This window comes from Phaseolus vulgaris, chromosome 4 (assembly GCF_051622355.1).
Source record: "Phaseolus vulgaris cultivar YP4 chromosome 4, ASM5162235v1, whole genome shotgun sequence".
Classification (NCBI taxonomy): Eukaryota; Viridiplantae; Streptophyta; class Magnoliopsida; order Fabales; family Fabaceae; genus Phaseolus; species Phaseolus vulgaris.
In genome coordinates this window covers 5,021,575-5,029,714 of record NC_143501.1, presented here as the reverse complement: position 1 = coordinate 5,029,714, position 8,140 = coordinate 5,021,575, and positions in this window count along the sequence as shown.

The window sequence follows — 8,140 nt, the reverse complement described above, 5'->3', positions numbered from 1 at the left end:
TTTACTTCTTGAGTTTTCAAGATTTATATATAGTTCTGAGAAGATTTTGCATCATGGTTTTGAATTTTACTCTCTTGGGGTTATTGTTATTTTGTGTGTTATTGTGATGATAAATGTAGGATAAGTTCTCAATCTTGCTATGTGCTGCAGGTTATGAATAGATTAAGTTTGATGTTCTGAACATAAATCTGAGTTTTGCCTGAGTTTGTTTCAATCTTGAAAAATTCATTTAAAGGTTAATGTTTTGTTTTTTGTTTTTCGATTGTACTGCTAAACAGGGAGGGAAGGTTTCCCCTATTTCCATTGTCCTGTGTTGTGATTGTAGGCAGACTCTTATAGCAGAAGATGTCTGGAAATGTTAACTGTGGAATAGACCTTCAACCTCAAGCACATGGCATCATCTTTTTATTCAGGTAGAAGAAAGCGTTGATTCTGGTTCTGTTTGAATTCTTTCATTTGCTAATAGAGAAAACAGTTGGGTGATAAATTTTAGAATTATTTTTTACTATGTGGATGTCTCCTTTTGTATATCATATTGTGTATATTGTGTACGATTATCAGACTTTTACTAAGTCAGTTGCATCTTGTTCTAATTATTCATCTTGTTATGTGTTTGTATAAACAGAACAAAACTATTTTGAATCCTGAAATATAATATATATTTTTCCATTTCTTCCTTTGTTTCTCCCTAAGAAATCCACTTGGCTTATATTTCTATCTGTTACCCCAGCATTTTGTGTCACTGCTGGAACCCAAAATTTTCTATATATTTTATAGTTAGTTTGATTCTAATTTACTTTTGTAAGACCACAGATACACTAATTGTTTGTAAATAAAGTTTGTGATTGCATCTGACCATTCATTTCCTGCATGCAAATGTGCTAGTAGTTAGTATCTAACGATTCACGATACCTATCGTACGAAACGATACGGTTTCGCCCTCCCACGATACGAATCGTGTGAAGAATTTTTTTATTCTTGAATCTTAGCTGTATCGTGCGATTCGCACAAAGAATCGCTGAATCCCGAAACGAAACGATTCCGTATTGTGCGAATCAGTGTGGATTTTAAAAATTGAGTAAATAAAAAAAGAGAGACATAATTTGTTTAATAACATGTATGCACCATAGAGGTTGTTTTGGTGAAATTGTGTGGTATATATATAATTTATTGTATCTTGCATGTATACATATCTTATATATTTAAGTATATATTAAATTTTCTAATGATTATGAATCTTACAATTCACTATACGAAACGATTTACGATTCATAATATCAGCTCTCCGATACATTACTTGTATCTCGATTCTATTACCAAACTGAGTATGACTTTGATTTATTTTTATTTGCAATAACTTTAAATCAAGGTTATTGCACAGGGGATTCTTTTCTACTGTTGATGAGTATCTGGGGGAAAAACATGCAATTCTCATATGAATAGTGACGGGATTTGAACAGCGATATTGGTAAGATGTTCATCTGTAGTGCATTGAGCCAACTTTTGATTTCTATTTCTACATTTTTCTTAGGTGTATATGAACTTATATTCAGTTATAATGCTGAATATACCAAATTTTAAAATCAATTTGAATACTCTCAGTCTATCTCACTAGTAGAAATTAACAATTTCTAGTAGCCATCTTGTCTCATTTGCAGTTTTCTAGTCTGTGTCCTGCTTGAATGGTCGTATCTTCTGTGATTTAAGATGTTCTCTTAGTTCTCCAATTGTATATTTTCTCTGTTGTATTGCAAATAACTAAAACATTTTAGGTGGATGAGGAGAAAATCCCACAAACTCTAACAACATATCTTTTTAAGTGGAGAGTTCTAAGGCTTTCTTTCAATTAGATATCTCATTGGTGAAATTCATTAATCTCCATCAGCATAAACTTGAGAAATGCTGCCAATGCACTCTTTAAAGTACTATTTTCAACTCACTCTTCAATCTCTTCTGTTGAGTGAAGCTCATTTGAATTCCACTGCATGACGCAGTTCTTACTGATCTCAGTTCATACTTAGAAGGCCTCATGTAAATTTTTCCTAACAATAAAGAATGTCTTAGAGTGAATTACTAACTTTTATTTGAACACTTGGCACTTGGACCATCAACAATTTAACTAGCTAGACCTTCTTTTGCAGCAAATTTTACTTTAGGTCTCTCACAATTCACATCCAAGTTCAGCAGATTACTTCTTCAAAAATTTATGCCACCAATGACCAATCCATTTGTTACTGCAATGCATTGTATCATATTTTGTTTGTCCTGGGTGCTTAAGACCCACCAAAGCTGGTTAGGATTTCTTCTTCTTTTAACTGCTAAGTTTTTAGTAATCATGTAATTCAGTATCTTTCCCCCACACAAACATTTGATTGGTAGAATTAATTAAAAGTTAAGAAACTGATTTGGCCATTTAAATTATGAGAAAATCAAGATAGAACAATGCATTTTAGCTTAATATTGTGGTATTGTTTCCAACATAAAAATATGTTGGACAAATATTCTGCAGCATTGAACTGTTTGCTGTAAATGCTGAATTGAAGTTATAAAGAATGGCCAAACCCGATATGAAAATTGATTAAACCTAATGAACCATTTTGTGGGCTTCTTTCTTGCCCTAGTGTTAATCCATGGTTTAGGAAACTAAAAGGATCCCCTAACACTATTGTGACCTCTCATTTTTCCTCAGAAAGAAACTACCCAAGGTTGTAATTTAGAGTCAAGGAATGAATGTTTTATTGATGGGTGATTCAGAAAACCAAACTCTATCAAGAAACTCCAAAGGATCCTTTTTTTTAAAAAAATTCTGTTCTAGAAAATTTAATTGAATGCTTAAACTTTTGTCTCGTAATATGCATCTTCTACTACTGTCATTCCATGTATTATGGGGGAATTATCATTTATATCACAAACTAAGGATGACCACCTTTTGAGCTCAAAAAAGGAGGGCATAATATGCTAGCTAAACGACTAACATAAACTAATATGGCTGGAAAATGTTTCTTACTCAACATAGTTAGGTACCCTTTATTACAGCCAAACAATTTTTAAGGGCTAAGGGAAACGAGCTTATAGAAATATGCCTTTCTCTCTTTTGATCGCAAAAGTAAATGTTGATTGCTTTTGTTTTAGATTTTAGTCTCTTTCATTGGCACCTATCAAATGCATGTACAGCAATAATGAGATGATATTTGATCATTCATTTTATGGGGGCAACATAATGCCCTTCTCAATTTTTCAAAATATGTGGATATATCTATGTTAAGAAAAAGTTCAATACCTATGATTTTGATTAAGATTAAGTGTTTAAAACAATTAAGTGTAAAACATGATCATGGGTCTATAAGACGATAGTTTTAGTTCAACAACAAATCATGGTCATACTTCGTCTATAAGACGATAGTTTCACGTCTGATAAAGTATGGATATGCTTAGACATTACGTACATAGATTTAAGCTAATCTATCTTGAACTACACAAACATCTATATCTTTATTTTATATTACAGGGAATGTCCGTTGTTCTCTTTTGCCAAGAAGATTCATTCAATTACAAGTAAAGGCACATTGTTCAAGAAGAAATAAGTACGTCCAGGTATTAGATATGTTACATAAAAAAGAAAAAAGAGCAATGAATGTTGTATAGAATGCATTTAAAGCATCATTCACAATCAAGCTCATCAAATGCAACAAAGACATTCAAGTGACTTAAAGTTACTCAACGGCCAAAAACAGATTTGCAACAACTATATTCTTCAGCACCTTTTTAAAGTCATTCATCAAGAAGAACAAGGCAAGAGACTACATTGCATAGTACTTAAATGCTGCTCAAATTTTTGTGCCTTTAGAAGCTTCATAGAGAACATTGTTCGTGTTCATTTAGCAAACTAGAAGTTGGTGCATGAACCTGGTATACGTAGAAAGACGATATTCCTCTTTGGTGAGCAACCCTATAATCAGATAATTTATCTATCTTAGCTAGGAGTGACTGCTTTCCTAAAAATACTCGTTTTAGTGAGGAGTGGATGTGGTCCAAAGAATACTCAAGGGGTTAGCTACGAGTGGCTACGAGTCCAAAAAATACTCAAAGAGTTAGTCAAGAGTGGTTATGTTTCCAAAAATACTCAAAGGGGTTAACCAGGAGTGAATATGAGTCCAAAGAATAGTCGTTTGTACTTTGGAACATTAGTCGCTTAGTGAAATTCAATTTGTTGATCTAGAATTGAACATAGTATGTTTCGTCAAACGAGTAAAAATATGTTGTGTATTTCTTCATCTCTTCAACTCTTCTTCAACTCTTTTACATTGCATGTTATTAATTATCCGCACTACTTTAAAGAGAATCTTTATAAAAATAAGATTTGAAAAACATTTTTAAACAACTAAATTTGTTCAACTTAACTTGTGTATGGTATATTTTCTTCACAAACAATTCTTATTAAAATGTCGTTGACATTTGTAAAACTATTGGAGTATTAAACTATAGGAAAAGTTCAAAAAGTTATTAAAACAGACTTCAACCTTTTGTTTTTTCCTGTTTTTTACAATCTATTATAGAATCTAATGTTAATACATGGCACCAAAAATTTCTGCAGGTGCTCGCAGCTTTGTACCAAGAAACGTGACCATTTCAATAAGTTTGCCAACACCATATATCAAGAGACAGCTATAGATCAAAGCCGTTGTGTGCTTAAATGCACATAAGAAATATGAGAAAGTATGAATAAGATGTGGAGCATAGATATCAAAATAATATTTGTATAGCATATAGTCATACTAACTAGCACTAGCATTACTATGGTCTCGGTGAAATCAAAGCAAAATTTCTATAAATAATATTTTGGTTAAATTATAACCTAGGAATAGATAGATACAACTGAGAGAACAAGTAACGAATCTTAAAGTGGGGACAAAACAACACCAAGATATATTCATACAAATAGTTTAAGATAAGCCACTAAAATATTCTGACCAAGAGAAAAATGTATTGATAATTTAACTAAACTTGCATCACTATTGTGAATTCCTTCTTTAGCATTTTGATTTTCCTTTCTGAGAAAGGTTAGAGTCATAGAAATGAGAGTGTTAAAATGAATGTCTTGTTATATATATGAGAAAAAAACAAGGTGCAAAATCATCACATGTTGGGAATGGTTGATGTAGTAATTAAGAAAAATGTGATAGAAAAAACATAGTGTGATTAGGGCATGCATAAAGAAGAGAAAAGGGAGATTAAGAACAACATTGAAGGATTTGGTAATGATAATTCAATAGGTGTTGAGATATTTTTGTTATAATGCAAAGTGAGACATTTTCCTATGTGATAGGGATAATGGTATTGGTAGAGTAACTGTTAATTAGCTTTAATTGTGATTTTAGTCATTTTTGCCTCTTAATTTTTTTAAGTTAATTTGGTCATAATTTCAACTTTCTTCCATTTAAAATGCTCAAAAGTATCTGAAGGATTTTCATGAGTTTGACAAGGGAAATTATTGTTTTTTTATATACATTTTTAAAATTTTATATTTTGGTTAATAAATTTTAAGTAATAAGTTTAAAACTTAAACTATTCAATTTATAAATATTTTACACTCTCATATTAATGTATAGATTTGTCATCTGAGTGTGGATTCAATATATAGATTGAGACGGTGCCAAAAATAAATAAAAAACAAAACAAAAATAATACATTTAATTATAATTTTACAAAAGTGAGGGGTGCAACTCTCCACCTTTAAATGATTCTAAGTCCACCACCCACATGTAAGACTTAAGAACTTAAAAAGGAAGAACAAAATAAAACTAAATTGGTAATTTGTTTATATTGGTCCTAATATGTTCAAGTTTCTAAATTTTTGTCTTTCCATCAAGTTATTTAGAATATTGAAAACTTACCACAACCACTATGCCAAACACAGGTATTTTTGTGCTTGTGCAGTTGCATTCTTTAAAATTAAAAAAAAAGAAAAAAGAGTATGAATTATTATTAAATATTATAACTAAAAAAAATAGGGAAAGAATATTTTTTAAAATATATTTTAATTTTCCTTCTTTATGTATTCGATGTTTGAACTATTGAAAGATAAAAACAGAATGAAAATATTACAGAAAAATTAAGAATTATAGCGGAAGGAATAATTATATTTAAGGATAATTTTGAAAAAGAAATTATACATTATTATAAATTATTGATATTTAACTCTTTCTTCTTTAGCTCATCAATAGTCATGATGGTTAAGCTTACAACTAACAATATCAATTTTATTTGAGTTTAACTAAATATTGCATGTTTTAACTAACGTGAAATTAATTTAGCCTATTCTGTAATTTAGAATTCAAACTTTGAATATATAAATAAATGTGTATCTAAAAAAACAAGATTTGCTTCATGATATCTTATAGTTTTTTTGTTTATTTTTTACACCCTCTTGCATATTTTGGATTAGATAATGTGAAATGAAGGTTTGGCAGAAAAATATAGACTAAGATTGTTGAAATGCATGAAGAAAATGTCTAGTTTTCTTTTTTACTAAAGATATATGCCTAGTGGAAATGGTATTTTTTTTTTTCTGAAAAAAATGTTTCTTGTCATTTCAAATTATTGAAGTAAATTTTCTTGTGTAGGTCCTCTCCAATTTCCAATTATTTTTTTGGTTCTAAATTCAAATGGCAACATTTTATGTTCCTATGTAACTAAGCTGCTATGAGAGTGGACCAATTATGCAAACTTTTTCCAAAGCTCATCTTTTTACAATCAAATGCACATACCACCATTTGTCTTCAATAACAATTTCAATGCCCTCTTAAATAAGATGTGGTTTAAGATAATTGGTTAATGAAGGCATTTGTTTTGGTAATGCAAAGAGGTTGATACTAAGAAAAAGCACTTGCCTGAAGGGAAAGGTAATGTGCAGTGATTGACATGACATGTGTGGCAAGTGTGGAAGCATTGAAGATACTAAATGTGTTTTCTCACCAAATAAAAGAGAAGACTATTGGAATGTGGGATTTTCATTGTGGCTGGCAAGTTGTGTGCTTGTTGTTGTCACATTTGCATTAAGTGGACTCTGTCACTTTTTCTTCCTTTCTGTCATTTGTCACCATTGACTGTGTAAGACTGGCTTCTTTAGAACATGAAAAACAAGTTCATGGTTTTGTTTATAACATGTTATGTTAGAATTGTGTACCTCTTTTGTCATAGAGATTACATAGACTATCTAGTTAATGCTTATTAAGGTAAAAAAAAGAAAAATCATGTTAGAGAAATATTAGACTTGAACAAATCAAGTCAAATAAGAGGGACAAAAATTTCTAAAAGATGTTATATTTTACAAATGTTATATGTTGGATGCAATGACTGTTGCATATGGCAACTGTGTGTAGTCAAGGAAATAGGCAGGAGAAATGTTTGAACAGATGCTGTCAGAAGGAATACTGATTCCCAGCTGTCACTTTTTATGCTATCACTTGAAAACATGTGCATGAATATTTGATATTTGAATTTGAACAAATAGTTTTCTAGAATTTCTATGTTTCAAAAGATTTTGTTCGGATAAAATAAAAATATGATCTTCTTATTTATCACTAAGATTTAAGAAGTTATTATAAAATATTTGGAGTTTTCTATCATACTTTTCCTATGCTGAGTTTATGAATAAAATATTCATATAGCTAATTTATTTTATACATCTCTTCATCTTAAAAATACATGTTCTATGCAAAAACCACCCTATCCTATTATCTTATTGCAGCTATATCTATTCAGGATGATCAGAAAATAGTTGGAAGAGATCATATGAAATCAAAATGAATTGTGAATGTTTTATTGAACTACTAGGTTGAAAGGGCCAACTAGATGAAGCTGTTGCACTGTTAAAAAGTGTTCCTTTCAAACCAAAAGCATACATATGGCAGCATTGTTGACCACATATTAAATGCATGAGAATATAGTAGTTACCAAATTTGCATATAGAATTTATGTGAAATATTTTTATATTTTGTTGTTCAGACAACTAGGTAATAGTTTAAGAATGTCATAATAACTCTAGACACCCCAAACAGGACAAATAGATCATAATGGACAAGATGGTGGTTGAAAGGAAGATAAAATATATTTATCAGATGTTTTTTTCTTTTTATAC